The sequence below is a fragment of the Pelophylax lessonae genome, assembly GCF_965119305.1.
Source record: "Pelophylax lessonae genome assembly, chromosome: 10".
Classification (NCBI taxonomy): Eukaryota; Metazoa; Chordata; class Amphibia; order Anura; family Ranidae; genus Pelophylax; species Pelophylax lessonae.
In genome coordinates, this window is record NC_138777.1 from 12,885,087 (window position 1) to 12,912,445 (window position 27,359).

The following is a 27,359-nucleotide window of genomic DNA, read 5'->3' on the forward strand; positions in this document are numbered from 1 at the left end:
CTCTGTAAACCTGCAATGTAAGGTGCAGGGCAGGTTTACAGACAGCATATTAGAGGGTGAAAGGCAGAGAAGGTCAGGACTTACAGGGAGAAGATGAAGGCTGCTGCCATCTGTCCTCTCAGATCTTCTCTCAGGGACAGCTAGAATGTGCTGGGCAGTCAGGAAGCAGTGATCAGGGCTGCTGTGTAATCTCTTCTAGCTCCGCCCACCTGTACTGGAGCTCTTACTGTGAAAGCCCCGACTCAGCCAGCTGACAAAAAGAGGCGTGACTCCAATCATATCACTCTGCCAGGCACCAGTTGTAATGGAGTGGGCGGCACCCGGCCGCTGCTCTTGTGAAAGAAAAAAAAAAAAAACATCCCAGAGCAGCTCGTAGCCGACAGCAGCGGAGCAGCCCCAGGGCAGGCGGCCTGCCGGGAAATTTCCCGCTATCCCGCTAGGCCAGTCCGGCCCTGTACTGCCTACACCTGTGCATCCCCATGCAGGTAAACATTGCCCCCACACGGGTGTACACTGTAGTATGACCTGTTTAACCCCTTCACGCCCGCGCTATAACCGAATGAAGAGAGCCGAAAATCTGCTTGAGTTAGGGAGACATCAGCACTGATAATTATCAGTGCAGTCCCAACAGTGCTGCCTGTCAGTGCCCACCAGTGCTGACAATCAGTGCCCACCAGGACTGTCAGTCAGTGCTGCCCACCAGTGCCTCCTCATCAGTGTCACTTATCAGTGCTGCCTGTCAGTGCCCATCAGTGCCACCTGCCAGTGCTCATCAATGCTGCCCATCAGTGCCACCTGTCAGTGTCGCCTTCCACTGGATCAACTGTGGGTATAGGTTTGTGTATTTGGGATTGTATGGTTGTTGTTTTTTTATTGTTTGAACTAGATGGACTTGTGTCTTTTTTTCAACCTGAATGACTTTATGTAAGTACTGTTCAGTGTCACCTTTCAGTGCCCATCAGTGCCGCCTCATCAGTGCCACTCATCAGTGCAGTCTCATCAGCTCACGTCAGTGAAGGAGAAAAATTACCTGTTTGCAAAATTTTATAACAAACTGACATTTTATTTTCTTTGGTATTTTTCCATTTGTGTAGCAAAAAATAAAAAAATGGTGAATAAATACCACCAAAAGAATGCTCTATTTGTGTGAAAAAAAAGAAAAAAAAATGTATATGTGTACAGCGTTGCATGACCGCGCAATTTTCATTCACAGTGTGACAGCTCTGAAAGATGAAAATTGGCCTGGGCAGGAAGAGGGTGAAAGTGCCCAGTAGGTAAGTGGTTAAACAAAGCCATACTCATGCCGCTGTAGTAAGAAAGGTACAGTAAGTAGATTAAGTCAATGGATTAGCTATTGCCTCTGGTTTATCCCAGATTTTCTCTTTTTTTTTTGTTCGTAAATACTCGCCTTTGTTTCATCTTTATAAATTAGCTGCAAAACATCCTACATTGTATTTGGTATTACTAAACTCAGGCCACACATTTCCAGAAGCCGAACAATAACGGTCTTTGCATTAAGCCAGCAGTTTTCACTTAAACCTTGTGAAATCCTTGTTGGCCCCTCTCCATGTAATGTTAAGTGTAGACGAGGACATGAAAACTATACGGGTATCAGTGCCGTCCAGGAAATTGTGCCAAAGTCTTCACAATTAGACTTTTCTTTGGTCTAAACCCCTACGGCTGATCCAGCGGTGGTATGAAATATTTCCAAATTGCAGGCAGCTGTGGCTCAGGCAGGAGAATCGACCACAATGGCTATAGGAGGCCAGGGAAATCTGCCCTGTTAGCCATGTGTATATGGTGTGAGCCCATGTTCGTGTGGACTTTTTGTGTTAGGAATGTTAAACCTTCAGAAGAGATATGCTCTTAAAGCATAACTCCACTTTTATTAAGAAAAAAAAAAAAACACATTCCCCTCTGGGTGATCTCTGTACATTGCAGGGATTTTAAAAAACTTTGTTGCAGATTCCTTCCTTTTATTATTCTGAAGAAATCCCTGTGTGTTTGTCTGTGTCCACGTGCAGAGTGGGTCTGATGGGAATGGTTTAATAATTATCAACCAGCTGCTGCAGCTGTATGGCTCTGAGGGAAGTAGCAGGGCCCCTCCCAGCCGAGTGACTGAGGACATAGATTTATCAGTCCCTTTCTCTGCAACTTCATCTGCACAGATGTATGAATTGGAAGTGCTCTGAGGCTTCTTGCTCATTCACAACCTGAAACATGGTAAATACTGTTTACTATGCTTCAGTGATGAATGGACACAGTAGTGATTGGTACCGACCAATCACTGTGTTCATTCAGGAAAGGAAGCGGCCAGAAAATTACATATTTACCACCCCTTCCCCCGCTCTCCATCCTGAAACATCCACTAGTGTGCCTGCAGAAGCTTCCGGCAGGAGAGGAGGGAAGCCAGCACAGCACTGTGGAGGAAAGGGGCACAAAGGGTGGGGGCCCAGACAGCAGATGGAAACGGTGCATGTGCTAGGACCAATCCCCCAGCCGGAGGAAAAAAGAGGAGGATCAGTGTCTGCAATAAGACTGTACAGTCGGATCTCCTGCTCAGCAGATGCCTGTGCCCTCCTTTTGAACTGATGGTGCCCGGACCCAGTACAGGAGGGCTGGCTGTACTGCCTTATCAGCAGCCTAGGCTGCATCTGTCCCCCGCTGCATCTAAGGCCAAGAACTGAGGAAAGAAAGACTGCTGACCGCTCAGTCTCGTATATTAGTCACCATCTCTCTGCTCTGCCCCTCCAGCACTCATTGGAGCACCGGGTGGTTAAAGGGATGGAAACGGCTGGCTCAGGTTTTCAGGGGCTCGCTGAAAGGCTGAGCCAGCGGCCGGTCAGGCTTTTGGATGGATCCCGGCATTAAAGTCTGAGTTTTTCCAGAGCCTGGACCAGCTTTGTGATGTCCGCCTGTAAGCAGGTGCTTCCAAAGGATTCATCTTTTTCTGCTGTTGTGTTCAAGCTGTGGGGTTGCTCTGGTCAGCTAGGTTTATGTGTTCAGACCAAATGTTACAATGTATCTGTTTGCAACATTTGTCCTTAGGTTGACCAACTAGTTTGGTGGATCTAGGAAAGGTTAACTCTGCTGGCCAGGTTTCCTGCTTTTTTCTGGAAGGCTACCACCCCTGACAGGTCATACTCTATAAATAGGGGTTCAATAGTGTCTCAGGTTGTTGAGAGGTTGAAGGTTGGTGAAAGACTGTCAAGATGAAGCCATTACTCTGTTATTCTGAGCCCCTTTATGAGGGGTCCCCAATGGGGTCTGGACCCTGAGGGCTTACATGGATTTATAGCTGTCAATGTTGGACTTACTGCCTTTTGTGGATTGCTGCCAAATCATGGACTCCAAGGCTAGGCCCACACATATTCAAGTCTGAGAGCTGTGTATTGCGTGGGCACAGCGGCTCATTCATTTAAATTGGTTGCAGTGCCTCCTGAAACACAGGGAAACACAAAGTGTGGTTCCCAGTGTGGAAGTGATTTCCAGTGTGTGCAGTGTTCCATTAGGATTAATGGCACCCACATGCATCCAGAGCAGGTGGTTGTGGCTGCAGGCACGGGTGCAGAGCCACAGCGGGAACCACTCGCATAGATGTGAATCTAGCCTACGGCATTACTTTCTGCCTCTGTGGACTTGCTGCCAAACATGGACTCTTAAAGGGTTTACTTTTATGGACTTTGCTACTAATTCAGGTATGACTACATCATGGGCACTCTTTACAGGAAAGTGTGTGGTAGATGTCTGTTTTAACTACTTCAGTAAAAGCTCTTTGTTGTTCATCTGAATCGCCTGGTCTGAAGTCTCTCTAAAGGGGTTTATGCATGGTTTAACAAAGCAAACTGAAGGTTAGAGAAGATTTAGTACAGTGTCTAACAAGCAGAATGCTGTCCAGAGGAGGCTATATTTCTATTGCTAAGGAGTACTGTATTTGTGTCACTTGGAATTTGGAGGCTTCTCGGGGCTGACCATCAACTGGTCCAAGTCGGCTTTGTTGCCGCTGGACCGGGGGGTGGATCCCCAGTTGTCTGACTTTTGCCCGGTGCAGATAGTGCAACAGTTCAAATATTTGGGGGTGGTGATTTCCGCTGTCATTACCGACTATTGTCGCCTGAACCTCTTCCCACTTTTGACGAGGTTCAGGGACAAGGTGGCCGTCTGGTCCAAACTTTGGCTTTCAGTGGCGGGTAGGGCTAATTTGGTAAAGATGATCTTTATGCCCCAACTTTTATATTTCCTACATAATTCCCCGGTGGTCATCCCTCTGAGGTTGTTCCGTCTGGTGAACTCCATCTTCCGCTCCCTGTTGTGGAGGTCCGGGGTTGCCAGGATACGCCTTGAACAACTGTACAGGCCCAAGGATAGGGGAGGCTTGGCCTTCCCGAACCCTTGGATCTATTATTTGGCGGCGCAGCTGCAACACTTGGTGAAGGCCCTTTGTGGGGAGGACCGGGAGACTGGGGACTCTACGGTTCAGGTTATACTCCATGAGGTGGCGGCACGCGGGGTCCCGGAGGCATTAGAATCGCAGCTCTTCCTGAAGTCTAACAAATTGTTTCCTACTTATAGATTGATACATAAAATCTGGTCGAAGGCGAAACAGTTACAGGGGGTTACCGGTTTTACCGAATATAGTTTACTATGGGATAATCTGACGTATCCGGAGTTGGCCGGGCTGCCGTGTGCGGCGACTTGGCGAGCTCGGGGAATTACTCACCTTAAGCAGGTGTTCCTCCAGGGACGCTTGCTAGACTTTGCCCAGCTTAGTGCAGCCTACACCCTACCTCCGACTATGCAGTTTTCATATTTACAGCTGCGGCATGCAGTCCGGGCCCAGCCCTCCTTGCTGAGCCCGGAACTGTCCCCAACACCAGTTTTTTCTATGATGAGGCGCTGTGCTACAACCAAGGGATTTATTTCGGAATGTTGTTAACAGCTTACCTGGAAAAAATTCCTAACCCTGCTAAATCTCGCTGGGAGGCGGATGTGGGGGTTCTCAGTGATGATCAGTGGGACGAGGCCTTAGAGTCGGTGCGTACGTGCTCCCTGGGAGTCGCGCAGCGACTCTCTCAACTTTACATACTCCTCCGGGTCCATCGCACCCCCCTCCGCCTTTACAGGATGGGTCTTAGAGCTGACTCCTTGTGCACCAGGTGTAGTAGAGATTGTGGAGACCTCATTCACCTTCTGTGGCGCTGCCCCAAGCTCCACAGGTATTGGACGGCGGTGGTCCAGACTGTTAATGCTGCTTTTTCCCTCTCTGTGCCGGTTGATCCGAAGCCGTGCCTCCTTGGCATGGTGGAGGACTACTCGCCTGATGTCAACGTACGTTTGGCGTTGTCGAGGTCCTTTTTTCAGGCCCGGAAGCTTATTTTGCAGCACTGGACGTCCCCGTCCCCTCCCTCGCTGGAGATGTGGGTGAAGGCAATGGGCGCTACCCTACGGTATGAACGCCTAATTTATCAACACAGAGGTGTCCCGCTAAGATATGAAAAAATATGGGCTGGGTGGCTGGCGCAGCCAGGCCTGGCACCAGCTGATCTTATTATGGATCGCTTACTCCAATAGCTCCCTGTCTGTTCTGTCTGCTGGTTATGGAGCAGGTCCTTGATGTGTGCTCGTGTTACCATGCTTGGGTATGTAGATGTCCTTACTTTACTGGGAATGCACTTTCTTGAAGATGCCATGTATTTGTTGGTTCATGCCTATACTCTCTTTGTAAGGGAGTCTTGTTGAATTGAAGCCTGTGAACTTTCAATTGTGTTCAATAAACTTTGTCTTTGATTTAAAAAAAAAAAAAAAGTAGCTAACCAGCCAGAAGATGGGTGACATGGCAAGGATGATGGTCACTCTGAAAGTGAAGGAGTGTCAAACTTGGCCCCTTCACCAGCGGTTGGCTCCCCACATTCTGGGACCTGAACCATGGCACAGAGTGCTTGGGGACCTAGCCTGGGAGTCACAGGAAGAGAGAGATGTAGTAGGGCCCCAGGAGAGAGAACAAGCATGGAGTTATGGAAGACTGTGTAAATGCTCAGAAATGTTGCACACCTGGGGAAATGGTGATCTGTAACAGACGTTGTGTCCGAAATGCAACGGGAGAAAAGGGCCCCAGGATCAGTGGGAAGAGCCCCAGGCTTGAGGGGAAGGGCCCCGGCCAGGGGTCCAGGGGGTCCCTTCATGGTTTCTAGTTAAGCCTCTGTGAATGATCTTCAATGTCTGAAAGAACTTTCGCCCTACTTCTCTTTTATCTCTGCTTTAAAGTTCAAGTAATAACTAAAGGCAACACATTTTTTTTTTTTTAAGATTTAGATAGAGTGGAGAGGGATGATACCCCCCCTGTTAGGTTTGTATTGGTGTCTGTGCTTCCAAATGGAGAGATTCACCCTCTATGTTTGTTCGGTTTACCATTTTCAATGAAAATGAAGGGAAATGAAAATTCTGGATTGTCCCCAGAAAATTAATAGAGGGAAAATCTTCCAATAGAGACACTAGTTCTTTTGATAATAATATTTTCTAAGATTACACTCGTGCCAAATAAATCTGTTAAAAAAATCAAATAAAATATACATTTATTATGGCTGCTGCTGCTGCAGGCCACTATTGGGCATATGATGAATGTAAAAATGAACGCAATTTAATATAGACTATGCGATCAGCAGCGTAAGCTCTTGTGCTAATTAATACTCAAACACATTAACATCAAAGTACTTTGCAAATAATAATATCAATAAAGTGCTTTAAAGAATGAGTAAATAGTAAGTGCAAAAAATAGAAAGAGAACCCCCCAAAAACAATGTGATGTATTGCAAAATATGTGGATATAAATGTCCAAAAGAAAGTCCATCAGTGACTGTGTACTGGATCCTTTGAGGATATCCAACCAAATAAACGCAGTCTTCCTGCAATGCAGATTAATCCTGGGTATAGTGATGGCGACACCCTCCGTGCTGAAAAATGACAGAAATTCTCACTCACCAGATAGTGTTGAGCCCTCTTGCCATATAGCAAGAGATCCAAGAGATTCAAGCAAGCTTATTTGATCCACGTGATCTATATGCAGGTCCCCAGCTTGTCCCGATTTTCTCCACAGGGTAGATACTGCTAATGGCAATCCCAAAAAGAATACAAAGAAAGGGAAGCTGGCTTCTTGTAGCGTAATATTGTTAAAACTGGTTTATTAAATAAAATTATTCCCTTGTAAGGTCAATACATAAAATGATGAAAGGAATACGTTCTGTTGATGTGGGGGGTCCCCAAGGGATTCCTTTAATTTTCAGGGCTTTCCTCCCACTTCCTGTTGTGCTATGGGACAGGAAGTGAAGGGAAATCTCCCCTATGTGACTCAAAAGTTTTGCCTATAGTTCTACGTGTCTTTCCAATACAGTGGCGGCTGGTGCTCCATGGGCCGGGGGGGAGCGGCAGACGGACCACACCATACCCCCCCCCCCCCCCTCCGGACCACACCAGCCCACACACCATAAAGGTCGCTGGCTCACTCACCCTGAACATGTGGAGGGCAGGCAGGCAATGGCGGCTTCTCCTCGGCCTCCTGCGTCTCCTCCCTCCTCCTTGGCCAATGGCATGGCTTCTCCTTTCGGCCAATCGGGAAATGGGTCTCAGGACCCGCTTCCTGATTGGCCAGGAGGAGGATCCATGGGACAATAGCAAATATTCATTCGCTATTGTCACACAACTGGGTGGGCTCAGGGCGCAGTGCTCTCCACCCCGAGCCCACCCTTTTTTGAAGCCTATTAGAGCCTCTGCATGTAGATTAGAGGGCTAGACGCATGGATGGGGGGGGCGGCGCCCCTGCACCCCCATTGGATGGGCCACTACTGTTCCAATATAGACAGCTTATCTATGGTGCACCGTGCCTTCAACTCAAATGAACCTAACTGATGTTTTCTTTTTACAAAATAATAATATATTTGAGCCACAAAATGTCCTTCCTTTTAGTTCATCTGCTTTTTGTGTCTCACAATTATCGGGACTGACTATCCCCAGCCAACCCTGGAGATCAAATTATATAAAAGTCGCACTGTAATCCTATTTCCTAATTATGGTCTGTAATGTAGTTAATATAATTGTGATTTTCTGTTTCCTTGCTTCTGTATCTCTGTCATTATATGTGTATCTGGATGCGCAGTGCATATGGTGTGGATACAAGTGTACACAGTTTTTTTAAAGGGGAATGTGTACCTGAATATGATCAGAGCTGTTCCAGGAAAGGGGTGAAGGTGGTGCCTGAGGCACTTGTTATCACCCTTTTCACCTCAGATCCCCGGTAATCACAAAAGACGACAAATATTGGCAGCATTGCTTGTTGTGACTGCCAGTTGTAGTTATGCAGACTGTTTTTTCCTCTTTACACCAGGCCAACACATACAGTATGTGCGATGGCAAAAGGGCGGGCTTTAATGCCCAGACACTGCACACGTGCGTCACTGGGCAGTCAGAGAGCATGCTCTCTACACGCTCCCATCACAAAGACCAAGCTGTCAAAGACAACTCACAATCCGGACTAAAGATCGGTAGCCAGTGGCAGAGGCATAACTAGAACCTTCAGGGCCCTGGTGCAAGAAACCATGAAGGGCTCCCCTGACCCCTGGCTGGGGTCCTTCCCTTTAAGCCTGTGGCTCTTAAGGGACTCCTGGGAGGCCTTTACTCTTGTTGCGGGGGCCTTTATTAGGGTCTGCAGCGGGACCCTTTCACAAGTTCTGCAGTGGGCCCCCTTCTTGCCATCTTAAGGCCTCCCCATGGTGGTGGAATGCCAGGGCCCGGCCGCAAGTGTGACCTTTGCGACCCTGGAAGTTCACCCACTGGTGTCAGTAGTTTGTATTTTCATGGTATTTAAATTGGATTATTTTTTATCATTTTACTTTATTTTTTTACAATGTCACTGACTATGACTCTGTCCATTCAGAAAAGGAAGGAGCTGGTAAATTACATATTTACCGACCCCTTCCTGGTTCTCTATTGTGACACATCCCCTGCAGCAGCCGGCAGGAGAGGGGAGGGAGCACAGTGGGGGGGGGGGGCAGTATAGTGGGGGGGGGGACCAGGGGAGCACACAGGGGCCCAGAGACAGCAGAACACAAGTGAACTGGATAGGAAGGGCAGCAGGGGCAGCATACAGAGGAATCAATCTCCTCAATTTTTCTCCTGCTGCTGCAGGAGGAAAAAGGAGGACAGTGATTTCTCTACATGCTGCCTCCGCCGCCATGTTTCCAACACTTTGTTGAATCTATGCATATAGAATTAGGGCGATTCTGAAGGCAAAAGGGGGTCCAACCGGGTTCTAGCAAGGTGTACCTAATAAAGTGGCCAGACAATATGTATCTGAGTTGGGGGTAACGTTAAGTGGCCCTTTAGATTTCATAATTTGGCAATCTAGCGACTTGGATTAAAGTTATGACTATTTGGATATTCAAGGGGCTCATTCTCGGACCATGCTGAGCAGAAAGTCAGCACAGGTACACACAGCACATGTTCAACAACATACTCCTGCGCATGAGTGGACTTACTCTTGGGCGTCTGTAATGTCTGATAAAACATTGGATAATTCCCGAGATGCCTTGCTACCCTCTAAGACTGGGGTCGTCTTGACCGTGCTGAAAAAACAAAAGAAAAAAGAGGGCACACTGGCCTAGTGCAATATCCAACAGATTTATTAAAAAATTCAAATTAAACCATAAAGATGTCTACTCACAAACATAGACGTCTGACTCGCTCTGCAAGCCAAATGAATGGCTGATCTCTCACACAATGCTTGGACTACCCGACCAAAGAAGGGGGTTCGAATTGGGACCCAGCTGGCTGATGTGTTTCGAAGGACCAACCCAGCCTTTCTCAACCTTTTCAACACAGAGGAAACCTTGAAATAAATTTCTGGTCTTGGGGAAACCCTGCTAAAAATTACAATTCTACAACTCATGACACATTAGTGTGACAGTCAGTGGGAAGAATGCTCCTTAATCTTGTCGTCATTGGGAAGAATTACCCCCTTATAGATAGCTAAAAGGAACAATGGTGTCATTGGGAACTTATCTGAGAGGCAGAAATTGCCCATTTGTCAAAGAACCCCTAGCAACCTCAGGAGGAAGAGAAACCCTGGACCAACCTGAGATGCTGAAGAAAAAGGTTGAGAGATCAGCCATTCACGTGGCTTGTCGAGCGAGTCAGACGTCTATGTTTGTGATTAGACATCTTTATGGTTTCATTTTAAATTTTTAGTAAATCTGTTGGATGTGCCTGCACTTCATCGCTGTTCAGCTGAAGTTCTCATTTCATCCACTTCTTTTGGACTTTAGTAAAGTGGGAAATTCTCAATGGTGATGGGTTTTCCCTACAGCAAGCTTTGTTGACAGTCGAAAATGTCAGTCACTGACGTTTTAAGCTTTTGACCACATAAGAACATAAAGTCACTTTAGTGTTGTTCATCACCATTATTATTGGGGGTCAACATCTTCTGGTGAGTGTGCATTCTTACACCATATTTCACGTGCATAGAGGGGGACACCACTACTGCACACATTTTGGAAGATCCACCCACCATCCCTGACACAAGAGGAGTTTCTTCTTGGTGTTTGTGGCGTTTTGACGGTCTAAACGCTATCACAGCACCACTATTTTTTTGGACTTTTTATGGACTTCTTTGGACATTTTTTGCAATATGGACACATAGCATCATTACTCTATTGTTTCATGCTTAATTTTTATGTTCCAAGTTTAGGCATCACTATATTATACATCCACCAATTGGGCATAAGTTTTTTCACTGCATCAATTTCAGGAGCACTGTATGTGTTGTTCTATGAGTATTGCGCAGAGATTTATTGATTTACTACCATATTGCACTGTATATAAACAATTTATATTGATTTGGGGATGCACAACAGATGATGCACTATATATGATCTATATGTTTGATATATGATATAGCATAACCCATTTGCTCATTGAATTTTCTCACGAATAGCAATTACATTGGTTTAGCCACCAGGCTAACTACCATTCACCCCCACATCACATTCTTATTTATTCTTTTTGTTGACATGCGCTGTTGGTAATATTCTTATTACTTTTATTTCATCCTTACCACTGTGGGTTGTCTACAGCAGCAGTCCCCCTTTTTTCTATTTTTTGGCGCGAGTGCTCAACACATTATATACACCAGGGGCGTAACTACAGGGGTTGCAGGGGTTGCAATTGCAACCGGGCCCCATGCTCCAGCTGGCCTGTGCGGCTTCCCTGTACACCTGGATAGGAGGGGCGGCGGGGGCAGCATGTAGAGAAATCACTGTCCTCCTTTTTCCTCCTGTAGCTGCAGGAGGAAAATGGAGGAGATTGGTTCCTCTGTATGCTGCCCCCGCCACTCCTTCTATCCAGTTCACTTATGTTCTGTTGTCTCTGGGCCCCTGTGTGCTCCCCTGGTCCCCCCTCACCTACTGACACCAGTGGGTGAACTTCCAGGATTGCAAAGGCCACACTTGCGACCAGGCCCTGGCATTCCACCACCGTGGGGAGGCCCCAAGATGGCAGGAAGGGGGCCCACTGCAGAACTTGTGAAAGGGCCCCTGTGTGGCAGGAAGGGGGCCCACTGCAGAACTTGTGAAAGGGCCCCTGTGTGCTCCCCTGGTCCCCCCTCACCTACTGACACCAGTGGGTGAACTTCCAGGATTGTAAAGGTCACAATTGCGACCGGGCCCTGGCATTCCACCACCGTGGGGAGGCCCCAAGATGGCAGGAAGGGGGCCCACTGCAGAACTTGTGAAAGGGTCCCAGGATCAGTAGGAAGAGCCCCAGGCTTGAAGGTCCGGGGGGCCCTTCATGGTTTCTTGCACCGGGGCCCTGAAGGTTCTAGTTACGCCTCTGATATACACACAGTACATGTACCTGCACTTCATCGCTGTTCAGCTGATGTTCTCATTTCCTCCACTTCTTGTGGACTTTAGTAAAGCAGGAAATTCTCAATGGTGATGGGTTTTCCCTACAACAAGCTTTGTTGACAGTCGCAAATGTCAGTCACTGACGTTTAAAGCTTTTGACCACATCAGAACAAAAAGTCACTTTAGTGTTGTCCATCACTATTATGTGTATGTAATTGTATTAATTAACCATAATTTGGCTGGTTAGCGTTTCAGAGGAGGCAATAGCCGGCTCTTATTGTGGAACAATTAGAATTGTCAGCGATTTGTCTGTGATCAGCCAGATTCCACTAGAGCTGCTGCTGGGAGCTTTTACATACGGCTAGACTAATTACAGTGTCGGCACATAATTACTGTTTAAAACATTTTTTTCTCATGTAGGAAGCTCATGTATATGAATGCAGACTGACATCTGTACTCTCTGATTTCAAGTAAAGATTCAGTTTAGAAGCCTAAATTAGTTTTTGCACTGAAAATATACTTGTTTGGTATTGAAATCCAAGCTGAGTACTGTAATTAGTTGCAGGGCCGTTTGGCTATTTGGAACATTCTTCTGCTAAAGCGGCTATAAGCAATCCCACTTTGGATTTTCCCATTTAAGCACACTACTAATATTCATTGTAGCCTAATATGCTAATTATTTACTTACAGGTACTGTGCAATTAGTGCTATTTATAGTAAATGTGCAATTGCCCGGCTATAGCAAGGTCACCAACTGCCCAGAGTTCTAAAAATAGAAGGATTGAGGCTGTTTGTCAAACCTGCTAATTAAAAATAAATGTCTGTAAAAGGTTATGATTGTTTTACTTGTGGTTAAAGTGTTCTGGCCTCAAATACCTGTTTTAACTAAAAATACCCCTATAATACTAATCCATCGCCCTTTACATACTTACAAGGTGTACAGTATTGGATTTTAGTCAAAATCTTACTTTTAAAAACGCTGTCTGGGCGTGGCCATCTTGGCTGTGGGCATCTGAAGCCGCAGTGTAATCTGCTGTGTCCTTCTTCCTGATTCCAGGGAGTGTTCTGGGAGTTCTTCCTGATTCCAGCCTCCTGGGAGTGATGACAAACAGCTCCCAGGATGCAATGCAAGTGGAAGTGATGTCGGTGGCCGTGGCCACAGAGGGGGGAGAAGGAGGAATTACAATCAAAAGTGCCCTGAAAATAAGGTAAGGGACCCCCGAAAAAAATTGAAAATGCCCAATTGTTGATCAGCATAGCGAGCACTCCAGGAATCACTAAAGTTGCAAAATAAGCCGGAATTCCACTTTAAGAATGCTTTAATGCGGGTGCAGCGCGGTGTGCCCGCAGGTTTTTTGCGGGTTACCTGTACTTTGCCATACATTTATTTTGCATTGGGCAGGTTGGTGCGTTTCTGAAAGCACACCAAAAGTCCTGCAGTGTTAGGTCTACTATTGGTCCATGAGGTCCAAGCAACATAAATTTCAACAGAACGTAAAGCCCAGCAAACATGGTCCTTTGTACCAAGCTCAGCCTTTCTCAACTAGGGTTCCTCCAGAGGTTGTTGGAGGTTCCTTGACCAATGAGCAATTTGTGCCTCTCAGATAAGCAAACACCGATAGTCATGATGTTTTTAGCTTCCTGTAAGGATGGGATTCTTCCTACTGACCACAACTATAAGGCACAACCTTCCTACTAACCATCATGTTAATGTATCCTGAGCTCTAGAGATGATATTTATTAACTGGCGTTCCCTGGGGCTGGAAATCATTTTAAGGATTTCTCCATGTTAAAAAGGTTGAGACAGATAGACTAGAGCAGGGGTCTCCAAACTACGGCCCGCTACAGAATTCCATCCAGCCTGCAGCAAGAGTCAGATTCCCCCCTCCCTGTCTTTTCCCAAGGCAGTTGGTTGCTAGAACCGCCAGTGTCCTACTAATGGAAATCTTGCTTGCCTCCACTGTCCACATCTGATCTGCCTCCTGGCTCCCACCCTCCTGCTATAACAGCCATGATGTAAGCAAAGTAAGGGCGGACTCTGACAAGGAATCTGATGTAACAGAGGGCTCTGATGGAGACTCTGATTAAATGGGGGGCTCCAATGAGGATTCTTATGTAAAGAGGGCTCTGATGGGGACCCTGATGTAAGGGGGGATTCTGATGGGTACTCTGATGTAAGGGGGGACTCCTAAGGTGGATTCTGATGTAATGGGGGTTATTATGGGGATCCTGATGTAAGGGGGGGGGGGCTTTGATGGGGACCCTGATGTAAGGGGGGCTCTGGTGAGGGACCCTAACATAAGGGGGGCTTTGATGTAAGGGGGGATGCCTAAGGTAGATTCTGATGTAGGAGCTATTATGGGGACCCTGATGTAAGGGGATTTTGATTGAGACCCTGATGTAAGAGGGGCTCTTAAGGGGGACCCTAATGTAAGGGGGGACTCCAAACGCAGAATTTGATGTAAAGATGGCTTTTATGGGGACTCTGATGTACCGTAAGTGGGCTTTGATGGGAACTCTAAAGAAAAGGGAATCTGTTGGAGATCCTGATGTAAGGGGTGCTCTGATGTGGACCCTAGTATCAGAAGGGGGTCCTGATAGGCACTCTGATGTAGAAGGGGACTTCCCTTTGTTCTATTAAAGTTATTTCTCTTTTGTTCTGAATCATCTCATGCTGATTCCGAAGGAGGATCCAACTAAAACATATCCATTAATTTCTTATTCATTGATTTCAATTTTTTTCGGTCCATTATCTATAGTGATTGACCGATATTGGTTTTTCGTCGCCGATACCGATACCGATATTTTGGGCAATGCATATCGGTATTGGCCGATATTGGCCTATATTTTCATACAAAAAAAAAATAATTTATTTTTTAATTTTTTTTATTTGACAGGTACTCTAATGGAGGGATCTGGGGGTCTAAAAGGCCCCAAGCCCCTCCTCTGCACTTAAAAGCATTAAAAACGCCAAGTTTGGCTGTTTTGAATGCTGTCATTTTTTTAAATCTGACAGTACCCGGAAGTGATGTCACTCATTACATCACTTCCGGGTTTTTGCATGGAGACCCGATCAGAGCCGAATGCGGCTTTGATCAGGCCTTGGGCGGCCATGCAGGCTGGTTGCCCAGTCTCCCCTTGGGACGGGAGACCTGGGCGAGCCACGGAAGGCGGCGGGAGAGGGGGGACGTCCCCTCCTGCTCCTTGTAATGACAGCCGAGCAGCTTCTCAGCCGCATCGGTTGTCATTACAAGACAGCCGACCGTCGGCTATGGACACCGGTACCGTGGTGATGCCTCTAGCTGCAGGCATCACTCCGGTACAAGAACTTTCCCGAAATATCGGCAATATCGGTCACCTTGGTGGCCGATTCCGATATATCAGGGAAAGTGCATATCGGCCCCTGATATATCGGCTTTGCCAATAATCGGTCGATCTCTAATTATCTATAAAATATACAATGTGGCCCTCATACTGAAAGCCTTGGAGACCCCTGATCTAGAGGATTCTCAGTAGCCACCAGAAGCACCAATCCTCCATCTATAAAAGTCCTAAATCATGAACCAGTTTGACTTTAATGTTACTTCTACAGTCAAATATTTAAAGGCATATTATGTGCTAGAAGTAGCCTAGTTATAGATCCTTTGTAACGCGTAGCCAATTGACATACATGTATTGTGCACAACTATGGAGGGGCTGGTAAGGTATGTCACCTCTCCGTAATGCATGGTTTCCTCTCCGTTCAGGCTATGTGACATTTTTATACTCGGTTCAGAAGTTCTGTATAGCTCCACAGGCTATCACTCCGCAGGGTGCAGCTCCCTGCCCTGAAATTCAGCACTAGGCGCCTACTTAAGAAGCCATCTCAACAGGGCTCTGGCCTCTTTCTTTTGTCCGCTTGTTACACGATTATAAGGGAACAAAAGCTTTGAAGAATTTTGTTTTTTGCTGTCCTGAAAATTCTGCATCAGCAGGGTGGACATGGCATCCAGTCTGTGCTTTAGGCCAGGACCATCCCTTCATGCAGCATATGGTACAGATAAGGATAAAGACATCTTTAAGTCTACTTGGACATTGACAGACACAAGAGGTCTACCTTTTAAACGGACTTTCAGTTATATATTTGTTACAGTGCATCCGGAAAGTTTTCACATCGCTTCACTTTTTCCACATTTTGTTATGTTACAGCCTTATTCGGAAATAGAATAATTTCATTATTTTCCCTCAAATCTCTGCAAACAAACCCCCATAATGACAACGTGAAAGAAGTTTGTATGAAATCTTTGCAAACTTATTAAAAATAAACAACGAAAAAAAATCCCATGTACAGAAGTATCACAGCCTTTGCCATGAACTCAAAATTGAGCTCAGGTGCATCTTGTTTCCACTGATCATCCTTGAGATGCTTCTACAACTTGATTGGAGTCCACCTGTGGTAAATTCAGTTGACTGGCCATAATTTGGGAAGGCACACATCTGTCTATATAAGGTCTCACAGTTAACATTGCATGTTAGAGCACAAACCAAGCCATGATATCCAGGGAATTGTCTGTAGACCTTGGAGACATGATTGTATGGAGGCACAGATCTGGGAAAGGGTACAGAAAAGTTTCTGCAGCATTGAGCCTCCATTCACATTAGGTCGCTCCGACTTTTGGGGCTTCGGCGCGACTTGCACGGACTTCATATAATGGAAGTCAATGCAAGTCGCCTCAAGGTCTCCCCGAAGTAGTACAGGACCCTTTTTCTAAGTCAGAGCGACTTGTGTCGCTCCTATTAGAACGGCTCCTGTACTACACAATGGGAGCGTGAGGACCGCGACTTGTCAGGCTGACAAGTCGCGGTCCAAGTCGTACCAGTGTGAATGCGGTCTAAAGGTCCCAATGAGCACAGTGGCTTCAATCATCTGTAAATGGAACAAGTTTGAAACCACTAGGACTCATCCTAGACCAGGCTGCCTGGCCAAACTGAGCTCACACACGCCTGGGTTTCACCGGGACAAAGGCCATGGTAGGTGGTAGTGCACCCTAGGTGACTGCCTAGTTTGCCTAGTGGTAGCGCCGGCCTTGCTCACAATCTCCCCTATATGAGCATGTTAGACATCCCATTCCAGAACCATTGACATTATTATGGAACATGTACCCCCTTTTTTAGCCGTAACAGCCTCTGCTCTTCAGGAAAGGCTTTCTACATGATTTTCAAGTGTGTCATAGAAACACAGAAGAGAGATGGAAGAAAAAAAACCAAAGTGGTCTATCGCGTCTGTCAATTTTCTGTTTGTTTTTTTGGTGTTTTTGTTTGTTTTCAACCTTACTGTCGGATTATAGGTCAATCTTTGTCCTAAGCATGTTTAAAGCGTTTGTAAAATACATTTTTTAGACTAAAATATCATGTAATGCTTACCTGCTCTGTGCAATTGTATTGCACAGAGCAGCCTGAACCTTTTCTTCTGGTGTCCCGTCGGCTCTCTTATGGCGCTTTTCCACTGCATGGAACCGTACCGGTTCGGCACGCTTTTGTGCTTTTCCACTGCTGGTACCGCATGGTATAGGGTCGGAACAGTTCGGTACGGTATGGTATAGGTTTGCTTTTCCACTGTATGGAACCGAACGGTACGGTATGGTACGGCTCTGAAAAAACAGTACCTACTCGATTGTGGTTCCAACAGGTACCAAACTGATACCATATCCCACAATCCTTTGCATGCAGTCACTACTAGCCACTGATTGGTCAGAGAATCACACCCACCCCCTTGTTATCCCACCCACTTAACTTTAGTACTAATTTAGTGGAAAAGCAAACCTATACCGTACCGTACCGAAACGTTCCAACACTATACCATGAGGTACCAGCAGTGGAAAAGCAAACCGGGCCAAGCAGGGCCGAGTAGAGCCGAGCCGGTACTAGCCGGTACTTGCAGTGGAAAAGTGCCATTAGCTCCTGCTCTTCTTGGTGTGCCACCATAGGAAGCTGCTTCCTTTGGTGGCACACCTAGTGTCTGGATCCTGAATCGGGCTGTGTGCATCTTCTAACAAACACAGCATGGCTCAGCCCTGCTCCCTCTTCACAGGATTAAATTGACAGCAGCAGGAGCCAATGTAGGAGGATACAAAGTATTTTGTAGGAGGATGCACCTGTGGAGATCAAGGGAATACTGGATTTCATGTTAGTTCGCATTTTTGTTTCTGATTGCAATAAGTTATTTCACTTTCAATAGTTTTTATTAAATACATTTATCACAGTTACAGAGAATTATCCACAATATTCCATCCGCCATTGAAAAGATATTCAGAAAAGAGAGAAGAGATGAAAACAAAAAAGAGGATGAAGACAGGGGGAGGGGGTGAAAAATAATATCAAGGGGAAATATGGATAAAGCCAAAAGAAATAACCCCCTTTGGGGTAGGGAGGAGGGAGCAGATTTAGGGAAAGAAAGAGAGGGCTCTGGAGTTTCCAGTGCGTGCAATGGATAAATATAGGGGGATGAACATGAAAATTAATTGGTAATATGGCCTAAAGTGGAATTCCAGACTCTAACCAAGTCTAAAACTATTCCCACCCTCCTGCACTAACTACCCCATAGAAGGAAGAAGGTGCATATACTTACCTATTCTCAGGGCACTCTGGTCCAGTCACATGGTCTCCCCAGCAGCCAGCTTCAGGGGAGAGGAGCAAGCGCCGACAATGGCTGAAGTGCCTGAGCGGTTTCGTCACCCATAGACCCAGGGAGCCCATAATAGTTCAGGCATTCCAGCCATTGTTGGCGTTCCCTCCTCTCCCCAGAAGCCGGCTACTAGGGAGATCACATGTCCGCCCTGAGAATAGCTAAGTACGGTATATGCATCTTGCTTCTACATGGTTGTTAGTATAGGTGTTAGAGGCGGGTGGGAGCCGTTTTAAGCTTAGTTAGAGTCTGGAATTCCACTTTAAGATAAAATAGGGAACCCTATTTGAGGGTAGGGAGGGGGGTGTAGAGATTTAGGGAAAGAAGAAGGTTACGTAGCTCCCAACATGTACAACTTTCTGATTGTCTTCTATTATGCTCCTTGCGATGATTGAATAGGCCTAAAATGTATTGTTTGGGATTTCTTCAAGATAATGTTGGTCGGTGGACCTGATTTAGGTCAATATTCCATTTTCAAGAGAATAGCTTATAAACACATGTTGGTGTGTATGAAAGATATACTCTTGCAATTGCTATTAACCACTTCTGGGTCGGAAGGATTTGCCCCCTTAATGACCAGACCATTTTTTTGCAATTCGGAACTGCATTACTTTAATGGACAATTGCGCGGTCGTAGGATGCTGTACCTAAATAAAATTGTCCTTTTTTCCCCACAAATAGAGCTTTCTTTTGGTGGTATTTGATCACCGCTATTGCGCTATAAACAAAAAAAGAGCGACAATTCTGAAGAATAAAATATTTTTCACATTCTGCTATATAACATTCCCCCCCAAAAAAAATAGAAAAATCAAATGCTAAAAATATGCACTCTTACTGTAATAATAATTAAAACAAGGGTGACCAGCGCTATGGACTGTACAGTGAATGCCGGTTTGAGAATCGCGGTGTAAGCTGCCAACAACCAAACCCAAAAAATTGGGTTAGAAAATAGAGTGTGTGCAAGTGGGGTTGTGAACGGCGCTACCGTGTCATAAAAGGTTTAGCAATAATATGCTTTACTGGCGTGAATAGTGGTGTGAAATAATACCACTTAATTGTGCTATGAATGAATAAATAAATATGATTTGTGAAGTGCAGACGTGGTTCACAATTTATTTTGTAAAGTGCCTTACAGTTTGCTATACAGAGACCAGTTGTGATGGAAAATATATATATACCTTGTGCCTTTAAATAGTGCAATAATATGGTGCATAAGTGCTGTTGTAAAGAAGACACAAGGCTAAAACAAAGTAGTGATTTTTATTAAAGAATATCAAGTGAGGTGTATAACCATTCTCACAATAAAGTAAAAGTGATGGTGCCCAGTGAGAAATAAAGAGGATTAAATAATAAGTGCTGTTATGAGCAAAAAATAAGCATGGATGAGTTAATTTATTGTACAAAAATTCAAAGAGAAATGAATGGGGTGATTTCGGGTTGCAACCACCAGCGTGGCCGCTAGGTATCGCACCCTACTTATACGACCTGATATGGCTTTGCTGCGGGAGGGTACTGTTCAGGGGTTTCACCGTTCCTTCTAATTTCCTGGTGGATCGTGTGGTCCTCGGAAAGAAAATGAGAGGAGGAGACCCCTAGGTACCATATCCAAAAAACATGTGAAAGGGAAAAATGTAGAGACACACAGGGAAGATGCAGGCTGTCCGCGATCAGTGTTGTGTTTGCCGGGAAGCTTCCGCGTTCCACGGCTCTGGCTCCGGGTGCCGGAAATGACGTGTGACGTCGAAGACTCCGCCCTACCAGTTTCGTCAAAGGACGTCTTGCTCATAACAACACTTATTATTTAATCCTCTTTATTTCTCACTGGGCACCATCACTTTTACTTTATTGTGAGAATGGTTATACACTTCACTTGATATTCTTTAATAAAAATCACTACTTTGTTTTAGCCTTGTGTCTTCTTTACTGTAATAATGACACTGGCAGGGAAGAGGTTAACACAGTGGGTGATCAAGGGGTTAAATGTAAGCTTAGGGGGTTTTTCTAACTGTGGGGGTGGGGGGTGGGCTTGTGAAATTAACATAGAGACCTGTGATCCTATATAGAAGGATCACAGGCGCTCTGTGATCATTCCAGGGAGAAGAACGGTCAGCTGTGTTTACAATAACTGACCATTCTTCTCTTTCAGCAGGGAGCGATCGTGAGTAGACAGCTGCAATCAGAGCCGCCGGCCCTGTGCATCGGAGTCCCCGCTGCCGAATGGGGGCGGGAGCGCGCCGCCGTAGGGCTACTTCGGTTCGCGCAGGAATCGCGCATGTGGTTTATATCATATTTTCGGTCCAACGTCCAAAATTATCATGAAGAAATCCCAGACTGTATACCAGAGTTTCTCAACCAGGGTTACATGGAACCCTGGGGTTCCTCAAGAGATTGTTAGAGGTTCCTTGAGCAATGGTCAATTTCTGCCTCTCAGATAAGTTCCCCCTGACACCATTAATCTTTTTAGCTATCTGTAAGGGGGTAATTATTCCCAATGACCACAAGTGTAAGGAGCATTCTTCCCACTGACCATCACACTAATGTATCGTGAGTCGTAGATATAGTCATTATTAGTAGGGGTTCCCTGAAACCAGAAAGTTATTTCCAGGGTTCCTTTGCATTGAAAAGGTTGAGAAAGGCTGCTGTATACTTTACCGAGCTTTAAAAACAGCCAGAGATAATTTACAGTGTTTTAGATGTTCCAAGTACTTGTACCATTTTTATTGGGAAAAAGAACCTGTCGTTCTACTTTTCTTGTTTGAGAAAGAAGATTCCCGAGGGCTTTGGGCACTTGGCAGTCATCCAGAAGATGGGCACTTCTGGTAATGACATAATAAGATTTGCCCATCTGTAGCCAGCATTATTTCCCCTGACTGTAATGTCTGCCATACTTAGAGAACAAAAGGAAGGAAATTAACTTTACTCCTTTAATGATTCTGACAGGCTTGTAGGCCTTGCTGCTTTTTACTGCCACCCACCCCCTCCTAACAGTAGAAGCGGCAAGATGAATGTCATCCTGTTGTTATGGATAGAAAGCTGTAGGCGAACATGACGTACATGTAAACAGACTACAACATCTTACGGTGTGCATGTCTAGGCTTTTTTTAATGCTTCAGAGGCTGTAATTATAAAATACAGTGCATTATCTTTATACACAGCCTGTACCTGTATTATTGTTTGGTTGTCACATGCTTCTCTGATGATATCACCCCATAGTTGCTCTCTCTGTCTAAGTTCTTTTTGATGGAAGTTTAACCACTTGCCGACCGCCGCAAGTACATATACTGCGACGGTCAGCCCCGGCCAGGCAAAGTGAGGTACCGGTGTGTCACTAGCCTGTCACTCGCTTGTGAGCCAATAGCGGGCGAGCGCGTGCCCGCTGAGTCGCACACATGCCCGGCTCGTTCCCTAACAAGTCAGTGCGTGTGACCGGCGGACCCGATGTCCGCCGGTCACTCGCGATCGTTCGCCGGGAAGGGAGAAAGGCATGCGGCTAATGTAAACAAAGCCGCCTGTCATTCTCCCCTGTGTAAAAATGGAGATCAGACAGTTCTACTATGTCCAATCACAGTTAGAAACACGCCCCTAGGACACACTTAACCCTTCCCTCTCCAATACAGTTAACCCCTTCCCTGCCAGTGTCATTTTTACAGTAACAGTGCATATGTATAGCACTGATTACTGCAGTAATGTCACTGGTAACCCCAAAAGTGTCTAAAATGTCAGTCAAGGGTCTGATCTGTCCACCGCAATGTCGCAGTCCCGCAAAAAAAATCGCAGATCGCCGCCATTACTCGTTAAAAAAAAAAAATGCCAAAAATCTTTCCCTTTGTTAGTAAACGCGATAGCTTTTGCGCAAACCAATCAAAATACGCTTTTTGCGATTTTTTTTACCAAACATATGTAGCATAAAACAAATTGGCCGAAAATGTTAAAAAAATTTTGATTTAACATTTTTTTTGGGGAATTTCATATAAAAAAATTTGAAAAATATTGTTATTTTTGCAAAAGTGACGCTCTTTTTTTGTTTATAGCGCATGATCAAAAAATCGCACAGGTGATCAAATACCACCAAAAGAAAGTTCTGTTTGTGGGAAAAAAAGGATGTCAAATTTGTTTAGGTACAGCGTCGCACGACCGCGCAATTGTTCGTTAAATTAACGCAGTAAAAAATCGCAAAAAACCCCCTGGTCAGGAAAGGCGTAAAATCTTCCGGGGCTTAAGTGATTAAGTAGTTGGAAACTGAATCCGTGGTCTGTACGGTATGTATGGCAATCCTATAGCATCAGTCAAATGCTTAGTAGGAAGATACATTTTGTTATTTTCCTAGTGCCTTGGTAAGGAATATGAAAATAATAAAATGGACCTAACAGATATATTTGTCACATACCTGGTCGGAGGCCAAAGTGAAGACAGGACTTCTCTTGCGGCTAAGTGCAGAGCACCCCTGGAAAGGGTGACAGGAGGTGCTGAGCCCAAAGAAGCACGGCTTGCCAACTGTGTTGTTGCCAAAAAAGTCAGCTGTAATGCGAAGCCTGCTGAAGACAGGGCTGGGCCAGGGTAGAACTCCAGGTTAAAAGACAGTACCAACTGGCAAAACTGGACAGGAGACATAGTCAGGATCTTGAACCAAAGTCAATCACAGTAATCAGGCAGGAGCTTAAGCAAAAGCATGGTCAAGTACAAGCTGGGGTCATGCACAGGAAGCAAGCAAGAGCAGAGTCCGTGGGAGCAAGCTGAGGTCAGAACCAGGAAATAAGCAAAAGACAGGTCCAGAGGCAAGCAGGGTCAGCAACATGAGATTCAAGGATGCAGAATACACACAAACAAGAAATGCAGGGAGCTGAAGATCAACCAGCAATCTGCCGTCCTTATGAAGGCCATTTGGTGACAGTAACTACCGAGAGCCTGCATCGCTTTTGTCAGCATGCAAAAGTGTGCACTAGAGCTTTTCCAATATGTCTGCATTAGAGCTGCATGATTAAAAAAATTGCAATCACGATTTCCCCCCTTCATGATCTTAAAGTGTTTGTAAACCCCCCTTGTGTGGTTGTACCTATAGGTAAGCCTATAATAGGGCTTACCTATAGGTACTGTATATACATTAATTCGTTATGTTATTAAGTTGAATTTATTTACTGTATACTGCGCCGATGATGTCATCGGCACATGCGCTCTGAAGGAACGCCCGCCCATGCTGTTTCTTCAGAGCCTTGTGCCGTACTAGTGGCTCCGTGCGCATGCGCGGGAGTGATGTCACGCGGCTCCATCCTGTAGCACAGCTGGATATCCTGGCCCCGGAAGGAAGACGGGTGAAGATGGGTGTGGCCTCGAGCGGGGACGACGAGGGCTTCGTTTGGAGTGTCACATAATGTGCTAGTATGCGATGCATAGTCGCACATTATGCCTTTACTTTTCAGGTAACAAAAAAGAAAAAAAAGAAATAAATGACTTTACTTCCTCTTTAAAACGGCAAATCCTCCATTCATACAGAGCAGAGCTGTTCTCTGCTCACTCACAGCTGTCACAAAAAAAAAAAAAAAAAAAAGAGCCTCATTGTTCATCAACATTGCTAAGGCTGGGAGATAACTATAAACACAATGTTTTACAATGTATTATTTCATTCTTTTGGCGCAAAGAAATGAACCTCAGTATGTAAATGAGTTTAGTTTAACCTCTTAAAGACTAAGCCTTTTTCTGACACTTGTTGCTTACAAGTTAAAGTGGTTGTTAAGCCACTACTGTAAAATAATCGAATCCCCTCTGCAATATAACGCTAAGTGCTCCTGTGCCTGTTTTATAGAAAAAATATGCCGACCTGTATCTATATCACAGCGGCTCCCAGCGATCAGCTGATCCTTCGGATCTCTTTTCTGTCCGGCTGACAGCTCCAGTGGGTGAGCCTGAGCACTGCTGCTGATATCACCTGGGGAGGAGGGGAAGAGAGGAGAGAAAGAGCCAAACGGTCACGTGATCGCTGGGAGCCACTGTGATATAGGTACAGATCGGCACATTTTTTCTATAAAACAGGAGCACTTAGTGTTATATTACAGAGTGGATGGGATTATTTTATAATAAATATGAGAGCAGTAGGAGTGGAGGGGTGAATGCTGACACAGCACACAGGCAGGGGGGGAGAGGGGAGGAGGACACAGGAGGCAGGGAGTAGGGCTGCAGATGATGGAGGCACGTATACTGACCACAGTGTCAGGGCACAGCACTCATGATACACCGTGGTCAGTGTATAGAGGGGAGGGTAGAAACTGGCAGGATCAGCCAGGTTTTTTAGGTGATACGGGGGGGGGGGGGGGGATGACGCAGCACAAGCACTGTATTGTATAACATCCTTTAAGGGACCAGGCTCTGTTTTATCTTTTGGTTTTTGGGTAACAAACGCTTTAAAATCAGTATTTTTTGCTAGGAAATTACTTAGAACCCCCGAACATTATATGTATATATATATATATATATATATATATATATATATATATATATACTGTATATATATATCATGGGCAAAGTAATGCATTAGGGCCCCTACCGGCTTTCATCAGGTGTGCCCATCACTGCGCCCCCATACATCAGGTGTGCCCATACATCAGGGTTCCTTATCACAGTACCCATATATATCAGATGTCCCCATTACAGTGTCCCCTTGTCCCCTTACATCAGGTGTTCCCATCCACCAGGTTTCCTCATCACAGTGTCCCCACACATAAGGTGTCCCCATCACAGTGCCCACTTACATCTGGCGTCCCCATCATAGTGCCCCCTTACATCAGGTGTCCCTATGACAATGTCCTCATACATCAGGTTCCCCATCACAGTGTTCCCATACATCAGGTGTCCCCATCACAGTGTTCCTGTACATCAGGTGTCCCCATCACAGTGTCCCCTTACATCTTTTTTTTTTTTAGCAGAGACCCTAGAGAATAAAATGGCAGTTTTTGAAATATTTTATGTCACACTGTATTTGCGCAGCAGTCTTTCAAATGCAATTTTTTGGGAAAAAATACACTTTAATGAATTAAAAGAAAATGAAGAATTAACAGTAAAGTTAGCCCAATTTTTTTGTAAAATGTAAAAGAGGATGTTACGCCAAGAACCGTGAGAGAATCACAATCTTTTGTCTAAGAAAAAAAAATTGTGATTCATTCATTTTATCCAGAATCGTTCAGCTCTAGTCTGCATGCATTTCTGCACAGATGAACGTAGCCATGTGGACATTGGCAACTTTTGCCAGGTCTTTGCGCATTCCTCCTTCTGGTTAGCACTCTGATAACATTTATCATGCTAAGTACATAGATGCCAACAACCGCTCACCATAAAGGCAAAAGTTAGATTTATTGAAACAAATCAGTGCACAGACAAATCCATCTGCAACCAACTCTAATGCCTGTCACTCCTGGATAGAGTGTAATCATACACAACCAGGAGTGACAGGCATTAGAGTTGGTTGCGCTCGGAAAAAGATTAATGGCACAGGGTCTTTGTTTCTTGAGCTTTTATAACTTGAGCTATGAGTAAGGCCACATCGACTGATATGCTTTAGAACCTCTGCCATGCCTTGTATGTAAGGTGGAGAAGAACTAAAAGACATGTAGAAGATCAAAGACTGGGTGCCTTTTTTTTTGGATGACTGAGAGGTTTGTGATAGCACCAGCACCCACTTCTAATGGAAAATGGTATATGGCTGGAGGAGGAGTTCTTTCATCCCTGATACTGGACTTGAGGTGTGTTATGTCTGTAGCGGAACACAATCTTTTCAAGTACAGTACATAAATGCCAACAGTCCAAGTTTTTCCAGGACAGTCCTGTATCTACAGTATCTCACAAAACTGAGTACACCCCTCACATATTTGTAAATATTTTATTCTATCTTTTCATGTGACAACACTGAAGAAATGACACTTTGCTACAATGTAAAGTAGTGAGTGTACAGCTTGTATAACAGTGTAAATTTGCTGTCCCCTCAAAATAACTCCACACACAGTCATTAATGTCTAAACCGCTGGCAAAAATTGGATAGGATCGGATGAAAACAGACAGGCAGTCCATTTTCATCCGATCTCCTATTGAGAAGAGCGGGGCTCTGACAACTCTGTCTCAGCACAGTGAGCGGAAACGGAGCTGTCATCCACCTGCTCAGCGGGGATCAGAGGATTGATCCCGGTGAGCAAAACAGAGTCCCCGGGCAGAAAGCCTGTGTGAAAGGACCCTTAGGGTCCTTTCACATGAGCGGTGCACTCGGCAGACTTCACTTTTCTCAGCAGGGATCAATCTGTCGATCCCCGCTGAGCAGGCGGATGACAGTTCCGTCTCAGCTCACTGTGCTGAGACAGAGTTGTCAGAGCCCCGCTCTTCTCAATAGGAGATCGGATGAAAATGGACTGCCTGTCTGTTTTCATCCAATCCTATCTGACGGATAGAAAATAGGGTTTACATCCATTGGGATTTCACAGACAGGATCGGAATCGGATAGCAGCGGGTATCAGTGGAGATGTCTTCGCTGACACCCACTACCTCATAGGGATGCATGGAGCATTCGGTCAGGTCCGCCTGAAAAACTGCCTTAAAGAGGAAGTAAACCCTCCTCTGACACTTTTACCTATAGGTAAGCCTATGATAAGGCTTACCTATAGGTACTGTAAATATCTCCTAAACTTGTACCGTTTAGGAGATATTTACCTTACATGCAGCCAGTGACGTCACTGGCGCATGTGCTCTGAAGGAACGGCCACTGGTGCCGTTTCTTCAGAGACCCATGCCGTGGCTGTCGGCTCCCGCACGCGTGCGTGACGTCACCG

The 27,359-nt window shown here is 45.4% G+C and overlaps 1 long non-coding RNA gene across 1 annotated transcript in view; it reads right to left on the bottom strand.

Annotated features, from left to right (window-relative positions):
* LOC309565378 overlaps positions 1–27,359 on the bottom strand; it is a 724,777-nt gene that overhangs the window by 374,844 nt on the left and 322,574 nt on the right. The gene's annotated exons all lie outside the window — the stretch shown is intronic.